The sequence below is a fragment of the Homalodisca vitripennis genome, chromosome 5 (genome assembly GCF_021130785.1).
Source record: "Homalodisca vitripennis isolate AUS2020 chromosome 5, UT_GWSS_2.1, whole genome shotgun sequence".
In the NCBI taxonomy this organism is placed as follows: Eukaryota; Metazoa; Arthropoda; class Insecta; order Hemiptera; family Cicadellidae; genus Homalodisca; species Homalodisca vitripennis.
In genome coordinates this window covers 162898964-162922726 of record NC_060211.1, presented here as the reverse complement: position 1 = coordinate 162922726, position 23763 = coordinate 162898964, and the positions used below count along the sequence as shown (strand labels likewise).

Here is a 23763-nt window from a genome sequence, read left to right as displayed (position 1 = left end):
GAAAGTGTCCCGAATATATTCAATTTAGCTTTCAAATGCTGTGACTACCTTAAAATTATACTTTGTTGAGTTATTTTAGTTTCTGCAAATACGATATTTTTAACAGGTCCTTGCCTTCTTGTCGCCAAACCAGTAACGAGAGTATAATAAACTTTTATGAAATGGATTAAGGTTTGAACCACACTAACATGGTTTTATTTAACTTAAAACAAAGCTAAATTTAGATAAATGAATTTATAGAAAGTAAACAGTAAACATAAATATTGAGAATAAATAAACAGCTGTTTTAATACAGAAAAGATATAACATAATACTACATTCCGCTTTGTTTGTTTGAGTAGTGATGGTTTCTTACACAGTTCAATCGTTAACTTATTTTTATTCGAACGTATCTATAATATACTGGCGAAATGGTCTTCTTTTTGAGTGAATAAGTTAGAAACATTCACCAATCACTAACCTACAACACACAACACATTATAAGCTACTCTCGTTTCTTTAGTCTACTTTGGCCACTGTGATTCATTTTTTATTTTATCCGAGTTCTTAATGAGTAAACAAAAAAGATGTTCCATTGGATCGCAGTGGTTTCTCATAGCTGATAAATGTAGGGTTTACATGAAAAACAAACACAATAAAAAAGGGAACATCTCCCAATGAGAACCTCTTTACATCTGGATTACACTGAACGGCTGCTGGGTGAACCAGGCAGAGCTCTGATGTAGTGTAGGTTTCTTTGCTTTTGAAACGATACAAAAATTCACCTTCAACGTATTCGTAAACATACTGTTTTTATCTCTTTAGACATATATAAAAATATCAGTTTCCGGGAGCCAAGCCTGTGACAATGGCAGATTTAAGATGCTGCACTAAGCGTATGCGCGTATATAAGATGGGTTCATTGGCCCAAGTTCACTAAAGACATAACAATTGCATCCAGTAGTCTGTTGTTTAAGATTAAGCACTTTGACTGTGTAAGCATATGCTCTTCCATTACTCCTTCTCCTAGCATTAATATTTATCTTATATGTGATAGCATTGCATTGCATACTTCAACATTCAAAAAAATACTTTTATAAGTTTTGCAGGACACAATTGAAAATTTAATAACGGCAATTGATTACACATTTTGTCATACATTCAATAAAAAAGGCCATTCCTATATATGCAAATTGTTATTTTACACATTTCGCATTGTAAACCAAAATTAATACTTTTAAACTCACACTTTTATTAATTTCCCAATAAATCTTACGGTCAGTCTTATATGCGGTAGGAAAAATAATCTATATTACGGCCCTATTTCACAAAATGATCCGGTTAGTTTACCATAAATGTTTTTGTGGACGCTTAAAAAGCGATAATTTCAAAGGGCTGACACGTATAATTAATTACAATCAATCTAAAATTGTTTTGGTATTCACTAACAATTAAAATTTAAACTAAAGCTTAGAACGGCTACTATTGAGCAATGTTTTCTGCTAAAACGCATTATACTGCTTTCTTAGAGTTCTAGGGATTAGTGAATGTTTATTTTGATAGTGAGTTTGACAAAAACTAAATTTTTTATTTTTATTTTCAAAACAATAAGAAAATTGTATGCATTCGTGCGTAGTACCTTTTTTATACAGTATTGTTAGGTTCTCATAGACGAATATACAGTTACAAGTAGTTTACTTAACAAACAAATCAAAGCAAAGAGAAAGAAATAAACTTTCTCTTCTACCTGCAGTCCATAGTCCATACAGACATAGAGTAAACAGTAAATACTTCAACCCCAATCCAAACGAACACTGAACGACAACACACGATTGTTTTAGGAATAATACTAACCTAACCTTGTATTCTAAAGTGTTGGATTTTGTAGTGTTGTCGAATCGATCTAACTCGTGTTTAATAATTTCAAGTGTGGTAATAAGTTTAAAAAGGGGTCTCAAGTTCTGCGATAAAGGTACTGTACTTTATTCTACAAGTATTTGACTTAGCGTAGGCTTGTATTACAATTTTATGGGGAGCCGGTCACTTTTGAGCTCTCATGTTAATTACATACTAACTTACTAAGGCTTTATTCAGTAGCTAGCTGTAAGGTAGCAATAGTTAGATTGATGTGACTAATATTTACACTGTATTAAGAACATCAATGTTTGCCTTAAAAATCAAATCAAACTCCATAATGCAATAAATAAAGATTAACATTTTTGAATTTAATGTTTTACAAAAATTATCAACCTATTTTTATAAATCTGCTAGTATAAATCTCTATACTGGCCATAAATCACTGTATCATACAACATTTCAGCTTGATAGTTTTTTTAGAACATTTTACCTGAACATAAAAAAACTTATCGGGAACATTAGAACATTATCGGGAACTAGTGTCACAGAGAAGGACGCCTCTCTGTCCCTCATCTTTTATTTGTTATTAGGCTGTATAATATAAGTAGGTAAATAGATACGTTGTTATAAATATAAAAAATTAATGAGCGCTTACTTGATCTGAGTTTTAATTTAGGTACTATCTCGAAGTTTTTTCTCTTTTTTTTTCATCCGATGTGCGGCGGGTTGGTGCCACTGAAGCCTGCACTGATGGCCAGTGGCATTTCCGATCAGTACTTTCCTGACCTCAAATCAATATAATGTAGAGTCTAAATCATACTAGTCTAATTGTAGTAAATAATATACCTAGCCTATAATGATCAATGACAATGATAATGTTTATAAAGTTTGAGGCTAATAAATAATCTGATTTTATCTATGCATATTGGAGTAGCTTACAATAATTGTGTAATGAAATACACAAACATGGCTTCATGGCTTTTTGAGTGCAAAGGGTTATTGAAATGTTGTTTAATTGTATTAGGATGGATGCAGATTTGTATGATGAGTTTGGAAATTACATTGGGCCGGAGCTAGAGTCTGATGAAGAAGACGACGATGATGATATTGTAGAAAGGGAGCCAGAAGCAGCGTGATTATGATGTAAGTAAAAAAGTTTTAGTTTTATTATTTGTTATATTCTCCATTTGTGTTGAATAATATCATCTATGTGAATGGTACATTTTAAGGAATTGTTATAGGTAAAGTGGGCCAACTTTGCACGGATCCACAAAAATGCCCTAACACCTAAACACGAGAAATACTTACTAATTTATTCTAGTGTAATTACTTACTAACTGTAATGTATTCCACATCAAAAATACATTACATTTTAAAAGAAAGAATTTAACCCTAGAACTGTTAATATCGACATAATTATGTCGGTTAATGCGCCGCTTTTGTGGTGTTAACCGTCAAAATTTTGTCGGTCAAACATTCCCTCGTATAATTACTTTTTTATAATATACTCCGTAACGTATCGATATAATTCATGCACCATTGAATTCGGGAAGAAAAATGCTAAGGAACAGATGAGTTTTTATTCCTCTTTGTATTATGGTTATGACGTAGCAAGCTTGTTATTTTTGAACGGTAAAAAAGAAAACGCGACGCCGTTTGTTGTGACCGCCATATTGCCGCTGCCGTTCTGTATCACTTTCGTGCCGAGCTGTGGATATTTGTAAGTTTTAATAGTTTTTACACGCGTGTTTTAGTGTCGTATTTAATGTGTAGTGTGTTGTTTGATGTCGTAGTAGTGTAAAACATATATATATTTTAGAATAAATCAATTTCTATTTACTGAAATATGTTTTGAGAAATTACCGGCTTTGTGTAGGCTATGGCAAAATGACTCGGCTAAAATTCATTTCACATAGTTTGTTATTGTTTTTCACTTACTAAACGTTATTTATAGCACTCTTTTAGCTCTGAAGTAACTATTTATTTTTGGTAAATAGATAGTTTTCACAATAAAATATATATTTCCTGTAATTTTCTTTGGTTATATATAATAACTGTTTGGGTTATTCTATATTTTTTTTCAATATCTTTAGTTATATTTATAGTTTTCTAACTACATAATATTTCCTATTACTTATAAACCATAAATTTATAAATTTTGATATAGTACAAGCTTTAGAAACTATTTTATATTTTGCTGAATGAAAATTTTTTTCGCAAAATTTTTTGAATAATGGCAAAATTTAAACTTTTTTTAACTTTTCAAAAAATAATTTATGGTAATTATTTCATTACTACTGTATATTCTATTTTAATTCTAAGTAATAAAATATGCAAAATAACATGTATTCATAGATAAATGTATTAGCAAAACTTGTTTTTAACCAAAGTCTTACGTGTACACCCGATTTTCAGAATTTATATACGCATCGCTGCTTTTTGTTCTATAGCTTTATGATGCTTTCATAAATGTGTATAATGTTTATGTTTTTCTGAAACTAGATAAAATTTGACACAGAAACGAATGGCTATCTCACTTATAAATATTTCTCACTATAACTTCATTTGCTAGGTATGGTCCCCCCCAAATTTAAGAAATATTTTTCGTAAATTTTATATTTGATTAAAAAAAGTGTTTTATTAGAAAATTTTTGATGGTTAATTTTTACAATATAGTGCAATTCTAAACGTTTAATTCTGAACACAAAAATATATACTCTTATTTATATTGCTTTTATTTTATATTTTTTAATAATTTTTTTAAAAAAACCTTGCGCGAAGCTCCAAAACAGCCCGACACTACAGGATGAAATGACCGCCAGTTCTAGGGTTAAATTAAAACCAAAATACCCAGGTATTCTAAAACTTTCATAAAAATTCAATATTATGTTATTGTGGAATTTGTGTTTTTTTAGGAAGTTCAAATTCCTCGTCATAAGATTTTATTGTTTATTGTGGTTATTATGGTCCCTTTATTGAGCTGCATTTGTAAGCAGTTTGTATGCACTTAGAACAATAAAAGAAAAATAAGATTATACGAATGTAATATTCCAGGACGACGGTGTTGACGATGGGGTGGAGGATATGGAGGTTGCGCCCATGTCTGTGGTCCTTCATGAAGACAAGCGATATTATCCAGCTGCGCTAGAAGTGTTTGGACCAGACGTAGAAACAATAGTTCAAGAAGAAGACACACAAGCTCTTACAGTCCCTCTTGTAGCTCCTATTAAGAAAAAGAAGTTCCAGTTAAAAGAACAAGATTTGCCAGAGACAGTTTACAATATGGAGTAAGTACTTTACTCTTTGCTTTAACCCTTTTCGGCCATTGTTCGACGTATCAGATATCTTGAAAAACGCATTTTTATAAATTTAAATATTATGAGATTCTTATTATACAATAATAACATACTAATAATAATGAACTGTACACTCAGTGACATTTCTTGTTTTGGCATCACTGACCACTGGACAGCTGGGTCCAAACCATAAGTAGTAGGAGGGCGGGATGGCAGGAGTCCTGTTGTCAAGTAGGCTTACAGTACATGTAATTTGGCTGGGATAAGTGTAGAAAAAAGATTTTTGTGCCAAATTTGTGATAAGGAAATATTTTCCTTGTGCTCTTTTATTTATAATGAATTTTATATTTTTTATCAAGTATTTTTAGTTTTTCATTCACATTTACACATAAATATGTTATTTTAATGCCAAGTTTGTTTAGAAATTTACTGTGTTTTTGTATAGTATAGCTATTGTTTACAATTTTTTGCATAAATATTTTTTTTTATGAATAAAAAATTATGTTTTGTTGAAATACTATTTCATATTTTTATACGTATTTGAAACTGTATTTCCCACATTTAAACATTATTCCCATATATATACAAAGTTTTTTATGTTTTACTTAATAAAAAATAGAAGGAAGTATAAATATCATTATTGTTTCCAATAAAAATAAATTAGCCTTAATTAATTAGTTAAAATTTATTGAAAGAAACATTATAATTGATTTATAAAAATGTCTCTTTTGGGGCAGTGTTACTGTGTTTAGACGGAAACTATGGATTTTACATTGAAAGTCAGCTAAATAGAAAGGTTCAATACTCAATAAGCACATTCAAACCATGTTTTTGATACAACTATAAACTAACCTTTTTGTATAGATTCTTGGCTGACATGATGGATACACCACATCTGATCCGTAATGTAGCCCTGGTGGGACATTTGCACCACGGCAAGACAACACTTGTGGACTGCCTGATCCGGCAGACACATCCGGGATTCCGGGAGCCAACAGAGGAACGCAATCTGCGCTATACAGACACTCTATTCACCGAGCAGGAGCGGGGAGTGAGCATCAAAGCCACTCCGGTCACATTGCTGCTGCCTGACATCAAAGCCAAGTCTCACCTGCTCAACATATTTGATACACCTGGTACGTAGTTTTAACAATATAACACTTTACAAATATAAAAAAGTGATAAAACAATCACAACTACAAATTTCAACTGATGAAATGGTTTATATCCTTTCATAATATAAATTGAGTCTTTTTTTTTCCATTATCCAGTGAATTTAATTAGGTACATTCATATTTAGACTAATTAATGTGACTTTTTGCCCATTCGTTTCAGGTCATGTGAACTTCTCGGACGAGGTGACTGCAGCAATGCGTATGTCAGACGGAGTGGTGGTGTTTGTGGACGCAGCCGAAGGTGTGATGCTGAACACTGAACGACTGATAAAACACGCAGTCCAGGAGAAGCTGGCCATCACTGTGTGCATCAACAAGATAGACCGCCTCATGCTGGAGTTGAAGCTACCGCCTCAAGACGCGTACTACAAGATCAGACACATTGTCGACGAAGTCAACGGACTGCTCAGGTTATAAACGCTATTTGTATGTGGTTTTTAGTTTATATAACTCGCTGATGTTCTCTTTCCAGTTCATACTTGAAACAAGAATAACCATTTCAGTGCATCACTATCACTAGATAAAAACAGTAGGTTTATGCACTAGTATACAGAATTTACTGTATAACATGGGTCATATTTTGGTAAAATTTTATGTGGTACATAACTTAACTGAAGGCTATTGATACATTTTACAAAAACTATTTTTAAACAAAGTGGTTTTAACATATTCCGACATTTTTAACTCTTAAACCGCTGCATACGGATATGTCTGTACCATCAAAATTGTAGTAAACGTGGCATACAAAAATATCTGTATTGTCTTATTTTAGTCCGTTTTGTACATTGTAAAACACGAAAATGCTGGAAATGTGTAGGAAAGTGAATATGTATTGATTAATGACTGTCGGGAAGCAAATTGGATTGCGTGTCACATGAAAAAATCGGTAAAAAAACCTGTGCTAACAGGATTTTGGGTATTCTCCATTGTTGTATGTTACAAAAGGTATGTAACAATGGCAAATTTCCTAAATCCTGTAATTCTTTCAAACCTTCCAATAACAAACTAAACAAAGAAAAAAAAAAACGAATGCTATCAACGCTTTTTGTTATGATGCGACATGCTGCATATGAATATAATCGAGTTACTCACCCATGTGCAAAACTGGTAGGGCTTTGAAAAAAAATTGTTGTTTCTTATTTCTTCTTCCAAGAAATTCAAAATAAATTTAACTTGGGAAAAAACAGAATTTTTAAAAATCTCTAAAATGGATGCTAATTGAACTGAGGCAGAATGTTTTCTCAGCATTTTATGAATTAATAGTGTGTTCTTTAAAGTTATTTTAATAAATTATAGTATTTTTAATATAAAGACAATAATGTTCTGTTATAAATGTCATCATTTATAATAATTTTTATTTATTTCATTACTGATGGATATTGGAAGTTATAAGAAATATATACAAGTTTTATTGATAAATTTATGGTAATATAACCAGTTAATATAAAGAGTTTTCCAACTGGTTCTCAGTGAATTTTAATTTTAAAAGTCACCAATTTCTTTCTCATGTATAATTTCTAATGTAGAGTGACTGCTAATGTTCCTATTAATTATTAATTAGTATTTATTAGTTTTAATCCTGAATTCCGGTGTTGTGGGCTCTGATAAAATTTCCTGGACAAACCAGTCTGAGTATGGGTCTGATGATAAGATTACAGAAAGTTAATAATCTTAAATCTTACTTGAAGCTTTATGAAAACAATGATGCTTATATTGAATGAGTTATATATTTTTTGGACTGTTAAGTGGTATATAATAGTTTCACAAAAAGCTTGAAACTAGACAAAGTTGTTTATGACAGTAATACAGTGAACACAACCAGTTAGAGGTTTGGTAGTAGTGATTATTTGTAACATTGTTATGATCATGTTAACAGTTTGTACTCGGATGAGGAAACAGCTCATGTGGTCTCCCCTCTGCTGGGCAATGTTTGTTTTGCCTCTGCCCAGTACGCAGTCTGCTTCACATTGCGCTCATTCGCCAACCTCTACGCTCAACATTATCCAGGAGTCAATGTGAAAGAGTTTGCTCGACGCCTGTGGGGAGACATATATTTTAATAGTAAAACGTGAGTAAGCTACCAAACTTAATAACTTTACTATTTTCCTTGTAGGAGGTCTGATAAGTTCTATTCATTCATGCATTACATTCGTTTAGATATTGCGTTAATATTTACAATACTAAGGCTTGAAAATATGCAGAATGGAATTGTCTCATTTTAGTCCTAAATGTACAAAGATACCTTAAGTCACTTGGTGAGGTTATTTTCAATAGTAATATAAAAATGTGGTATCAAGAAACTACATGAATGCAATGCTTAATTATTAACTTATCTTTATAGCTGTTTATTACTTTTAATAAAACCTCAATATATATTTTACTCTATTTTATAAAATTACGAGTATATTTGATATTTTAATTCTGCTATGTTTAGTTAGTATTTACTACTGATGTAAGTTAACCCTTTGGATGCCAACGTACCGGTATTACGGCCGTCGGCTACTCAACTGAAAATCGCCAACGGCCGTAATATAGGTACGTCACGTTTTTCACCTGTAATTTTCTTATAGTTTATCTTATTGCCGCGAAATTTTGACTAATCGATAGTCGATTAGTTGCTTTGCAACCACAAAGTAGTTAATTCGTTTATGGACTGTTTGGTTTTGGTCGTATTTGAGCTTCGCAGCTGTTGAATTGTTTGGTTGAGATTGAGGTTACGTTCGTGTTGCTATGCGTTGTTTACGTTTGTAATTCTCTCATTACTTTTGTTGTTAGGGCATTTTTTACGATGCCCCTTTTATTAGATTCATTGGTACTTTGGGATTATACAGACCACACCCAGACATGAATCGTTATTTGACATTTAGCTTCAAACTGATTAATAGATTAGCGTAAAAACAATATTTCGTCGATATGAAACAGGAATTGTCTTATCGCAAACCCCTCCCCATCCTCAGACAGTTGACATTTAGCTTCTAACTGATTACTAGATTAGCGTAGAACAATATTTCGTCAGTATAAAACAGGAATTGTCTTATCGCAAACCCCTCCCCTTCCTCAGACAGAGGTCAAAGTCGAGCGGTGTAGTAGATAACGTGATTGCAGAGTCTCGCCGCCCGTTCGCTTTGTTGTACTTTCGTATTTTACCCCTACATTTCTCCAAACACAAAAATTCAACAAAAACAAACATTACCAAATAAAAACTAAACTCTTTATTGAAAAAAAAAAACACACAAAACTTGTCATTATTCTTGATCAAACTCCGCCACCCAAAATGCGAGTGCCTCCGGCCGAAGGTGCTTCCGAAGCTCGCGCTGATGTCAACGAAAAGAAATACATCCCTCGAGATAGTATCTATCAGTAAATATAATTCTAGAGGGGCTGATCAGAAATATAAATTGAATTGTAATGGAAAGGCAATTATGTACCGTGCAAAAAACTTAAAATAATCATGTGATGCCGCGCGGCCTGCCGTAATCGGGATTCTCGAGAAAGATAAGATAACAGCGACCACAATACCGATCACAAATACCTGGAAATGCTTTTTGATTGATGGAATGTTAGTTCTGTTACTCAAATACATAGTTTTTATAATGTTTCTAAGTTCATTGAAAAAAAGTTTAAGCGAATCTGACCTCATTAACAATTAATAATCTTTGTAAGTTTGTAATTTTGTAATTAAAAAGTTGTTTTTTCGTTCTACAATGTTTGTTTATAATATATCTATAAATTTATATTTTTGTGTTCTTCATAGTGGTGTGGTTGGTATAATCCCAAAGTACCGATTTGCATAGTGTCAAATATTGATTTGTGAATATAGTGTAACATTACATACAACGTCCATGCAAATTACAAAAACTGTGCCCGTGTCACATTTAGTAAAAAAAATCATAACTGGACTTCTATATAAGGTAGCCTTTTGAAATTATGTAATTAGGTTAAGGGTTAGATATAGTTTACTAGGATTATAACAGGAAATCAGCATACATTTTCTTTTAAACCACTTATTTGTGCTAAAAAAAATGTTTTTTTTTTGGAAATTTTTAATTTTTTTTTCTTAATTTTTAACTTTTTTATAAGTTTAAATTACATTTATGCAACTAATATTTACCAAACAGAACAAGGGCATTTCATAAGCAAAATAATGGTAAAAAAATCATCAATATCTGTTAAAAAAATAAAAAAGTTATGATACATTTAGTGAAAGCTTGCAAAACTGCTGTAAATGCCCTTGGCGTTTCTGGGTAGTACTTTTGGAAAATGGGCTGGCATCCAAAGGGTTAATCTAAAAACGAAGGGATATACTGGGAGTTACTTAAAAATAAAAGGCATTATTTATGTATTCATCATGTTTATGAATAAAATTACAAAAATATAAAACTAATACTTATCATTCAAAATAATCAGGAATAGACTAAAGTAGGAGTTAAAATATTAAATCTATGTGTGTAATTGCTTAAGTAACAATAATCTAACTGGAGGTATTTTTTACAGACGCAAATTCAGCAAGAAACCACCACACGGCAGCGCACAACGTAGCTTTGTCGAGTTTATCCTGGAGCCCTTGTACAAATTGTTCGCTCAGGTGGTGGGTGACGTAGATTCTAACCCTCCCGGCTGCCTTGGACGAGCTGGGCATTCATCTGACACGCGAGGAGATGAAGATAAACATCCGCCCTCTCTTGCGTCTTGTATGTGGGCGATTCGTCAACGATTTCAGTGGTGAGTCACTATTACTTGGACATGCAATACGTTTGTTGTTCTGTGTAAATTGTAGATTAACCTCATCAACATTTACAGATAGTTGTCATGCATAAATAAAAATGTACATAATTTCAATTTTATAACAAATATGATTATACTGACTGTTAAATATTTTTTGAACCACTTCTTTAGTATGTATTAAGGTATATTAAAACATACTTTTGCAGGTTTAAATTCCACTGTAGTAAACCAAGAGTTTTACCCCCATAAGAACAATATTACATTTCAAATACTTTTAGGCCCTTACTTTTTATGAGAGGTCTCATTTTAAAGATGTAATTAATAACTATCTAAACGCTTCTCAATTTTTGTGTGAAATGTTTACATTTGAATATTTAAACAATAAAGTACAACAAAAATGTGTTATACAATATTTAACCAATAATATTTTAATTATTGTAAGTATTACTAAGATTTATATGACAAGGAACGGTGTTATTACATTGTGTTTAATAATTTTACAGGTTTCGTGGACATGTGTATACAACATATTCCATCCCCGGCAGACAGTGCCCGAGCCAAAGTTGAGCATATTTATTCAGGTCCGACGGACTCGAACCTTGCACAAGACATGTTGAACTGTGACCCAGAAGTGAGTGTTAAAATTATTTCAATGTTCTTAACTGTAGAATAATCTGTGATAAGCATAATTAAAATTAGATTGTTTTAGTTCCGTGAATATGCAAAAGCTGTGCAAGTGAATGTATTCATGTTTTATCACTAGAATGAGTAAATAGATACATAATAGTTATTAATACGTACATGAATTAATCAAATGACATAAATTATTTATTACAGTATTATTGCATAGGCATATCTATAAATAATAAGAGAGAAAAAGAAAATCCTCAGTTATTTAACATTGATCATAAAAATGAGGTTTAAACATTTGGTCTTATTATCAGCAGCTTTGTTCCTTGCATCCAATTACGAAAAGAATTCAAAAATTAACCACCCTTCGTTTACAGTGCTGGTAGTGGAAAGGGTAGTGCTCTTTTTCACACACTAGTGTGTGAAACAGGTCAGTCGGCATCTAGACATGGCAGTTAGAAAGTCGTACGAGTGCTTGTTCATTTTCTATAGCTTTGCAAAATGTGTGCTGCAATTCAAATGCGGTGTGCATGCTGTAATTAGTTTTTTTTACAGCATAATGAATAATTAGGTTTTTTTATAGCATACTGAATTATTGGGTTCTTTTACAGTATACAATATTCCATCATAGCTATTCATAGTAAAATTTGTACCGTTTATGGGCCAAACTTTATGGGCAAAGGCATACCCATGTACGTGAATGGGTTTGTTCGTTTTAAAAGTGAATGAACAAATATCCACTATGAAGAAAGAGTGGAAGGGGGGCGTCAGTGGTGATTGATGAACTTGTTATTGACAAGATCAACAAAACAGTTAGAGAAGATTGACCATTGAGCTGGTTGGTCTCTTTACATAGGGATGAACTCAAAAGACACTGTCACTGGCTGGCAAACGCGCTGGGTGCTGAATTTGTTGAAGAAGGCATTCCTAAGGTAGGCAAAAGATATGATGTGCTTAAATCTTAATGGCAATTATGTAGTAAAATAAATAGTGGAAATATGTAATTTTAAAATTTATATACTAAAATGTTTATCTGATTGGGTGTTTTTTAAAAACCAAATGTCAGTTATTTTTGTTAGGTGTGAAAATGTTGAAACAGCCTTTATTTTGAGAGTAATGAAATTATTTTTTTAGCAGCTTTAGGTTTTATAGTAGTACGTTAAGTTATAGAAACAACCCATAGTTCAACAATTTTTACCAGAGTGCACCATGCCTTAAAGTTATACTTTTCAACTAAAAATACTGTACAGATTAACAAGGTGTGATAGAACAATGTTCCCAGATACTTATTCACTTTGTTTTTGTGTTTATTATCAATTTCCAAAAACTAGTTGATTCCAAAATATTCATATAACTTGTATGTTTTACAATGGCTGATACAAAACTTACATTAAATTGGTATTGCAGAACTTTTGCACAGTATGACATTTTGGTTTGTAACTTAGTAAAATCATAAAAATTATAACTAACTTGACAATGTTTATAGAAATTAGGCCTATTTCAAAGTATACGTAAAATAGCTATCAACATTTTTTTATTTTGTCCAAATAATTACATTATATATTTGTGGTGTCTTATTTTATAAGTTTTTTGTAGATATTAATAAATAAACGTAGCACAACTAAAAATGAAATAACTTGTTTGTTTCTGATAAACAGATAATGCAGGCAAACTAACATAATTTGTAATGTAGGTTTTCCAAAATATTATTGTAAATTTTAACCCTTTGCGGATGGACGAAAATCAGCAAAATATCTTTTAGAAGGTTTTTAGGCTCAGAACTGGATTTTTTGGACATTCATTAGTGGATATATCCATGTCTGCCCATGAAGATTTAATTATGTCAAACTTAAGTTTTAATAAATTACAAACAACTTGTTTTAGGGTCGCCTGATGGTACATAGCACAAAGATGTACCCCACCGATGACTGTACCTTCTTCCAAGTATGTGGCCGCGTGATGAGTGGAACACTGCACGCTGGACAAGAGGTCAGAGTCCTGGGCGAGAACTACACACTGGCAGACGAAGAGGACTCCAGGATACTGACTGTCGGCAGACTCTGGATATACGAGGCGAGGTAAACATTGCTTCATTATCACAAGGCTCTTATGTTGAACAGTGAAGTTGATGGAGTACGCAAATAAAAGTAATTGTTGTGGTAGAAAATTGTTTAAATTTAACAGACCTTGGAAAGTACTTAGGGTTGTATTACAACCATATCACAGAGTGTAACATATACAGTAGGATGTCAACAAGTTGAAGTAATTGGGGCTGAACCTTTTCCGGATTATTGAATTATCTGTATTGTCAAAATAAATCTGCAAAAAGACGTTTTTGACTTAAAAATCTCATTATTTGTCAGCCATAATTCACTTGGTTTGTGGGAAGTGGAGGGTATGAATACTTGGGAAATTAAACACTTGACAGTAACTGTAACCATATCATCCACAGAACAGAATGAATTGGCAACCCCTTCTCATAGATTGATTTTTTTTTTTAACCCTCACCATGCAAGAATTATGTTTTATAGCTCAGTACCAAAAAAGTATTAAATTAGAAATTTCTCACCTTAATTTCAAAAGTAAACGATACTAACAATACTAGATAGATAAAATTGTTTGAATTAATAGGACTGAAAGCCAGGGATTGTTACTAGTTGGTAGGAAAAATCAGCTGACACCTTGAAAACTATCTTCTAGGGTCCACTGATTGATATAGTCTAATTAACAAATTATTGTAGTTTCTTTAGTACATATATGTAATATGTTGCTTGCAGTACTGTATTTACGTAAGAGCAATTTCCAAAAGTCTGCTGCATATATTGTAGATGGTAGGGGTATGCAAAATTTCTGATTTCCAAAGTGTGATTTTGTCCTATTTTTTGTACGAAAAAGCATAGATAACAATTTGTAAAACAAACAAATTAACAAACTATAAACAAACCTAACAAAAAATATTATCATACATTTGCTTAACAGTTGTATACACCTCATTCGGTTTGTTTACCGGAATCGAATCTGGAAATCTAATGTCTGAATTTATGATGCTTTACTGTATGTTATAAAATTGGTTCCTTTAGTCTACATAGTCTTTTATTAATTGTTTTATAAAAAGTTCTGTATAATGACAGTTTTATAAAAATTAATATCATGCCTGACCAGTACAAAGTGTCTGTTATTGAAAACATTACCATTATTGTATTTTGTATGAGTGTAGTACACTATGTATAGTTCCTTAGCCCATTGGCATAATTTTATACACAAGAGGCTGATATCTCTGTTGTCGTTCTGCTGCAGATACAAAGTGGAAGTGAACCGTGTGCCAGCCGGCAACTGGGTGTTGATCGAAGGTATTGATCAGCCGATAGTGAAGACATCGACAATCACTGATTTGATCACTACAGAAGATATCTATATCTTCAAACCTCTCAAGTTTAACACACAGTCTGTCATAAAAATTGCAGGTAAGACATCCTGTTTTCTCTGTGCTTTATTAGATAGCTTGGTAAGATTATTGTGATATTGTTCTCCCACCATAAGGTGTTTTTGAATATTTCGAATTAAGAATTTCAAATAGTGATTTCTGTAATATATTTGTGCACTAAATGTAAATTTAGATATATTAGATGTAACAGGGGCGCTTTTCCATATTATGAGACTTTTCCAATAGTTGAAATGCATTGCAAAATTTATACTCTCCATTTACACTTGGGATAAGTGTGGTTTATATATTAGTTATTATGAATTATAGCGCATATCAAAAGTGTTTTAGAATTATCAGGCCAATTACAATAATGTTTTGTTCTTACGTATTTTTAAATATATTGTAGGATTTCCAGATAGCAGGCGTATGGTTTTAAATAGTATACATCATTGGAATGTGAACACAATAAGAACCACTGTTCTTAAACAGTTTCAGACTAAAACCTAGTATAGAGGCAATATTTGTAATTAGCTTGGTAGAATTTGTTTTATTTTTGCAAAAATTATATCTCTGATATTTAATAACTTATTTTATCTCTGATATTATTCTTACTTATTTTTCGTTAACTCTAGAGGTTTCAAGATTTCAAGATGGTGGCCGTTTAAAGTAAAATTGAACCATTATAAGTGAATAATGTTAAACATAATTTTTTTATTAATTGTAACTAAATCAAGCCCAAAGTAATTTACATGTTTATAATAATTTTTGTCTTGTAAGGTTTCAAAATTATGGAGTTTCTGATTAAACATTAAAATATATTTATAATGTATTCCAGTGTAAATAAAGTAAATCTATTATTTTATTAGATTGATAATGAAATAGAAAATTATTTTTATTGTCAGTAATAATGAAGTGCTCTAAACTAACAAAAGTAATGATTCTAAATAACAGCACAAAAACAATTAGTTTTGTGCATTAATGAGATCCACAATAGTATAAAGAATAATCTACTTTGAAATGAATAAAAATTCTATCTAGTATAAAATGTTAATGTAACACACAGATGTAAAATAAGATTACAAATATTCATTTAGTTGCAACTTTTTAAGGAATACTCACTATTTATAAGCAATCAAAAGTAACAGCTGTTTTTGAATGAATCTGATCTTAATTTAAATTTGGGGATTTTAATTATTAATTTGCTCATTAAAAGACTGTACTTCAGCTTGAGTTGAAGCAGAGTTATATTGGAAATACAAATTTAAACTTCATCCTTAAAATAACCATTAAGTTGAGGGAGAATTAATAAGACAACGCTGTGCCTTGCAGTGGAACCAGTAAACCCCAGTGAGTTGCCGAAGATGTTGGATGGCCTACGGAAGGTGAACAAGTCATATCCACTGCTGGCGACCAGGGTGGAGGAGTCCGGGGAGCATGTGGTGCTAGGCACCGGCGAGCTGTATCTAGACTGTGTCATGCATGATCTGCGCAAGATGTACTCTGAGATTGGTGAGTTAGTTAATCAGGCTTGACTACTTCTCTATACCGTTAGTTATTCTGCATCTCTCATATTCTTGTTTTGAAAGACATCAACTCTTTCATGTCTTGATGTATGCAGAAACCTACTCTTTGTTGCGCTCTAATTTAATTTTCAGCCCCAAAATGCAATGTTTTAAAATGTATTCATAACCAGAGTTTAGTTGCATCTATTAATCTATTTTCTAATTACCTTTTGGCAAATGAGATTTTGGATCTAGTAAGATTAAAATCCAAAATATCTCAAAGAATATGTTTGTAAAAAAAAATTGAAACTAATTAAAATGCATTTGAGTTGTTCCAATGAGCATTACATCACTCTGTGGCTATTCTACCAGTCTCTGTGAACCTGACTTATCACCATTATTCTAATGCTATGCTAAAGGCTAATGTCAGGTAAGGCCTCTGTTGTTGGAGCAACATTAGCTTGTCATTTTAGTAACAATCTTCAGTGAGAAAGGTTTAATGACTTTCAAACATGTAAAAACTAGATGCTAGACGATCAGTCTGCAGTCTGATTGTCATGAACCGAAATGTTAATCAGACTGACAATCAGTATCAATCAGACTATGAACCACACGTACAATGTCTGTTTTTTCATCATCTTGTTAATAAGCAAGTAACTAATACATTCTAGCTAAGTCTTCCTGTGCTTTGCTGTGTACAGGTATATTACACTGCAATGAAATCTTACTCTCCCTTTCACAATATTTCAGCATATATTAAAACAATATTTGTTTTTCTCCAAATGTGATAAAATTTTCTATCATTTTATCTTTGTTTATGAAAAAGCATAAATAACTAAGAAACACAATAGCGGTGCGAAAAGTTGTAAACATCCCAAAAAAATCTAGATCTTCTTGTTACTTTTTTTAGTTTTGAAGAATAAATATTGTTGTTAATTTCAATTAAAGGCATGGGCTGCGTTTTAAAACATTGTTTACTGAATACTTCATCAAAACATAAAACAGTGTTGTATAAAGCTCAAAAACAAAAATTACCCGTATTTTAGCTATTTAAGTGATCATTAGGTAAACATTCTATTTATATTTACTTTCCAATTGGGTATTCACATGGCCCACAACACAATGTCATTTCAGTTATCAGTAGCTTTCATTATCTTATAAAGAGATTTGTTGAATTGATGAGATTTGACAAAAACCTCAAACCTTCATTTTTTACGGTGTGTTGTTTCTCACTTAGGTCCATTGTACAGTCTCCTATTCCAAGCTCTTTAAGCTAATTTTATTTTTTGTTTTTGACAATCTGATACATTGTCTAAGTTTTGGTATAAATGTTGTAGTGTTAGTTGAACAGTATTTAACTGAAGAAGAGAATATACCTTTCTTAAAAGACATATCCTTAATGTATATTACCACAAACATAAATATAGTTATTGATGTGGTCTGTGATTGGTGTAATGATTTCTTTGGCCTTATATTTAAATTACAGTAATGTAATTGTATATTAAAAATGTAACTTGTATTACAGACATCAAAGTGGCAGATCCAGTGGTGGCATTCTGTGAGACTGTTGTGGAAACATCCTCTCTCAAGTGTTTCGCTGAGACCCCTAATAAACGTAATAAGATTACAATGATTGCTGAACCGTTGGAAAAAAGGACTGGCCGAAGATATTGAGAACCAAGTGGTTCACATTTCGTGGAACAAGTAAGCCGTTTTCACTTCCGTAGTAGGTGATAAGTTTTGTACTCACAAGTCAATATATTAACAATTTTACAAGTACCCAGCTAAAATAATACCACTGTTAACTAAATCAATTTTTAAAACCAGTAAACCTACAAATTTAAGATACCTTTCAATAATGCATAATGTATAAATATTGGGAAAATATTTAGTCTGCTTTATTAATTAAAGTACAATAGTTTAAATTATTTTAGTGCCCATTGTAACTTAAATCTGTGTTTTTTGTGTCTTAAAATAAAAATATTAACCCTTTGACTGCCACAGCGTCGCCAATTTTGACGTTTCGTATTCCGACAATATTTTATATAGTACAAGATTATTTTGGCCAAATAACCAGACAGCTATATTCAATAGGTTCCAAACTACGATAAATACGATTTTTATGTTGATTCTCTACTATTTTATCTGTGAAACTTACGTTATTTGGGTACTTATCAAGAAGCCACTATTTTTGGACGACTTTTCCTTATTGGGGACAAAATAAATTACAGTAATTAAAAACAACTGACTTTATTTAACCTATTTTGGAATTTACAAGTTATTACAACAATCAATGAAATCAAAAAAACTATAAGAACAACATTTCATTATTCGAAAATGTCAGGTTATTCGTGTGTCTATTTGGAGACGATTTGGAGATAGGAAGTATGACTCATCGAGTATTTTTTGATTAATTATGGAAGAAGAAATGTATAATGAAGTTTATTTTGATCTCTGATAAGGAAAACTCGTCCAAAAATAGTGGGCTGTGATAATACCGAAGTACCTGTGCGATGATTTCTGTCTTTCAGTCATGCGACGTAGCGGACGAGTGCCGTGTTGCATAACGGCCTTTCTTGTTGTTTATGTGCCGATAACCAAGCATTTGAGTAAATACAAAATAAAATAGTACCTTATACAGTATTTTACTGTATTTCTTTACAAAAAGTAATGTAGTGATTTTTAATTGTGTCCAAGCGAAAAACGTGTATTTTCAGTGTAAATATTATTGGGGGTTATTATTTAGTAAAAGTAAACTTTTATGTAAATACGTTAGCAAGTATTTGTTTCTACATTTACTAATCATATTTATTTATGTTATATTGATGTTTTATTAGATTTATTGGGAAAACTACTAAAAAATTAAAAGTAAATTACTAAGTAAATTCTAAACTCTGACAAATAAAGTACAGTTTATAAAAATGTCAGTACCGGGCAGCATTTTGTTAATACATATAATGCCATGTTTTTTAAAAAATTCTGGAATAAGATATTACACATGGGTTTTATTTAGAATTATATGGCCTTTATCATTATAAAAGAAAAAAAATCTTAAAAATACCGTATACACTCAAATTAGGTTGAAACTTAACTTTTTATACAAAAGTATAAACACTTTTTAATAAATACTGAAATTTTTATATTTTTATACATAAAATTTTATTTGTAATGATATGTATCATATTTTGCATTTAATAAGAAAAAAAACAACAACAAAATGATGGAAATCTGTTTGGTAGTTATTTTACAACAGCTTTTTTCCCAAAAGCTTACAAATATGCGAAAAAACAGCGTGGCACTTTATGCATATGCCCTTCGGAAAATACCGTGGCAGTCAAAGGGTTAAATACAGAATACATCAGTCAAGTACATATTTGTAAATGTGCAATCAAATCTTGACATTTAAGAGTAATCACAATAAAAAAACCACATCACATCACATTTATCATCCAGTCTATTTTGGATTGAAAGAAACATATAAGTTAGGAGTACTGTAGATTCTAAAATTGCTTGGTTTTACAGTGGCTCAAGAATAAAAAATAACTCTATCTTCCCAGTCATCTCTCTTAAATTCTAATGCCATGCTTACTTCTTTTTACACTTTTGAGAGCCCTTTTTATTAAATTATTATTTACCTCTATATGTCAAAACTTTCAACCTAATGGAGTAAATAAATGGAGTAATTGTACATATAGTAAATATGATAGATTCACAAACTTTGTGTAAAAATGTTAACATATCAGTGGGATATTTTGCTGTTAATTATAGTAAACACATTCACGACATCAACATTTTTCTGAACTTTTATTTGTGTCAAATTTTTAAATAATAATGGCAAAAACTGTAATTGGTTTTTTCATGTCAAAGTATAACAAGAAAGGTATGTAGGCTTCGCAATTTTGCACAAAAAAATTATTAATTAATTTCAATTTTTCACTGTGTACCCCAAGGAGTACCTAAAAAAGTTAATTTACTTTAAAAATTAATCAATATTGCGCCTGATGGGGTACACGATAGTCTGAGGTATTTATTTAAGCGCGGGATCAAATTAACAAACCACCAAGACAGGAAAACAATAAAAACTTAATAATGAAATTCATAGCAACATGTACTCCATTAGGTGCATGATGCACTTTACAAAGGCGTGGTGTGTACCCGATTGGGTACACGACGGCAGTTGGGAAAGTTCGTCTGTTGATAACAATCATTTAATTGTACATATTTTGTTTTAGATTTGATTTATAATTGTTATAAAATTAAAATTTAAGATAAAATATCAAAACATTTTCAGCCACTTTTACATGGTGATTATTTTTTACAGAAAGAGGTTGGGAGAGTTCTTTCAAACGAAGTATGACTGGGATTTACTCGCTGCTCGTTCTATCTGGGCGTTCGGACCTGACGTGACTGGGCCCAACATCCTGGTTGACGACACCCTACCGTCTGAGGTGGACAAGGCCCTGCTGGGCTCTGTGAAAGACTCAATAGTCCAGGTAATATTGTGTGTTTAGATGTCAGAAGTATAACATAGCTATGGTGGGAAGGGTTGATTCAATATGAATGTTGAGTTTAGCTCCAGTTTCACCTTCCTCTTAGTTCAGCGTCTGGGATGTAACACTGTCAAAGACGGACTTCTGGAATCTGGAGTCAGAGATTTAAAAAAAGTTGGTGTTCACCTATATTACACTATATTATGTAGTTTATGTGTCTCTGATGTTGAAACAACATAAGAGTTCATATTGAGCTTCTTCGTCACCGGCTAGGGGTATCTTCTAATTTATTGTGCATCCAAATTTTTGGACATTTAGAAAAAAAATATATGTATAATATGTACTCAAATCGTAAAATGTTTACATTGCAATATTCAGAAAGAACCGTTTTTTTATCATATAGGTTCGTTAAAAGAATTTTATGTAGTCAATAGTAACATGTGTGCATTGATATGTGTATATAAAGTTAGGCTAAATATGAAAACGCAATATTTCAGAAAAAGTCATCGAAATTATTTTTGTATGTATTAACTTGAATTTCTGTGTATTTGTTCATTATGAAATCGTATTTTTAGTGTAAATTATAAATGTCTTGAGAATTGATTTTATTATCGTTATTTCACAGTAAATTCAAAGTTAAAATAAATTTATGATTAAGAAAAAAATTATAAGTAAATATAATTTTTAGTACATTAGTACTATATATTACATCCATAATAAAAAATCGAATGGAAATTACATCATAAATCAATTAAAAAACCAAATTTTTACTGAAGCATTGCAAATTTGGCCCCAGGATATTGGTAGACACCCTTTATCAGAAAGCCGGGTGTTCTTTGACATACATGTCAAATATTAACCAGGAGTGATAGATAGGGTTTAATTAGATAAATAAAACCTTCTGTTAATTATCAACATGGAATTAAAAAAAAGAACACCTTCACTGCAACCAGCCGTCATGTACTGACTTTTAGGACAGTTGGGGTAGGTGCGTCCACTGCTGTTAATGTATTATGTCATAAAAATTGAAATCCCTGTTTATATTTATAATTAATTTGAATTGTTGATATTTTATGATAAATCTACAAAATAATCTCTGCCACAGGCTGGATGACATGCTATTATGTTCTCATTGTTCAGAACTACTAATAAATTTGGCTTTTTTATATTATTATTAGTTTTCATATATAATACACTCAAATCATAGGGCAGAAGACATAATGACAACAATATTTGTATTGTAGCAACTTATAGTTCATTGCAAGATCTATTTATACCGTACTCATGCTTATTTCATTCATGGTACTCCCATTTAAAGGTTTCCTAATTAGTAGTTAAATCAAGTTTACATAATTACTTACTTTCTAACTATTAAGTGGTGTTTGTCACAGGGATTTCAGTGGGGCACAAGAGAGGGCCCATTGTGTGAAGAACCCATACGGAATGTCAAGTTCAAGATTCTGGATGCTGTCATTGCTCAAGAGCCATTGCACAGGGGGGAGGAGGTTAGATACTTAGTTCTTACTTAAAGTCCTATAAGTTAATAATTTTTATTAAACTTCTAATTATATCAATATATTAATGATGGCCAGAAAGTAACTTACCTTTTAGAATTCTAAAATATGAGGAAACTAAATTTTTATTGTTTATATACAATATAACAATACATATCTTTCTTCTAGACACATTAAAGTACTTATCATTATTAATTGATTGATTTAATTACCCATTGTACATTGTAATTGAACTGTACCACCTGCGACTTTGTCCAGTTTTGTGATATAATATGGGTCACAATATCAATCAATAAAACTACTGGAGATTCGGGGAAAAATAAATAAAAGTCCTGTTATTGTGAAACTGTGGTTTTTCACAAAAATTTATATTCTATTGTATCATCAGTCTTCCTAAGATGCTCAATATCAACCGTTTCAGACCTCATTGCTAATAGGATTACGGACATATTGCCATCACTATGGTTACAAAAGGTAACCATTTGTAACTATAACGATAGAAAATGTTCAAAATCCTGTTATCCTGTTCAAATCTTCCATTGTCAACAACAAACTTTAAACAAAGAATTGATTCTCGGTACGGACCCGGAACCAGTAAACAAATTAGTGGTCATTTGTAAACGTTAGTGTATCCATTTGTTAACTTTCTAACAGAAACAGATATAACTAGTAGAGATACGAACTACACCTAAAAATGTGAGACAGAGGCAATAAAATCATATTTCTTCTAATACATAAATGTGTTCCTCAGAGATCGTTGTTGGATCCAATTTTTTTTATTAGAATTCACGGATGACTTTCCAAAAACTCAAGGAAATACATGTTCATATTTTATGTATGCAAGGTAATAATGAGTAATGGACTTAGCTAATAAACATTTATATTGTGAACATTGGCCTACCAGTACAGCCATGGCAACGATTCTTGTCAGAATTGAGCAGCAGAAGTTCCTTCAATTCCAATGGTAACACATGTCAGTTTCTTGGCTTAACATTAGGTAAAAATGAGCTACACCTTGACAGCCTATGTAAAAGTCTGAATACCAGTCGTTTTTGTTGTGAGGTAAATAAAAATCAATAAGTAATCTTGGACAGCCAAACTGGCTTAATTTGTAGGTGGATGACGGTTGATCATCACAAATAGGATTAACCCTTTTCCCTCGGAACGGTCT

General features: G+C 31.6%; 1 pseudogene; it reads left to right on the top strand.

The window, feature by feature from the left end:
• Positions 1 to 1931: 1931 nt before the first annotated feature.
• LOC124363694 lies at positions 1932 to 23722 on the top strand (annotated as a pseudogene).
• The last annotated feature ends 41 nt before the right edge of the window (positions 23723 to 23763 follow it).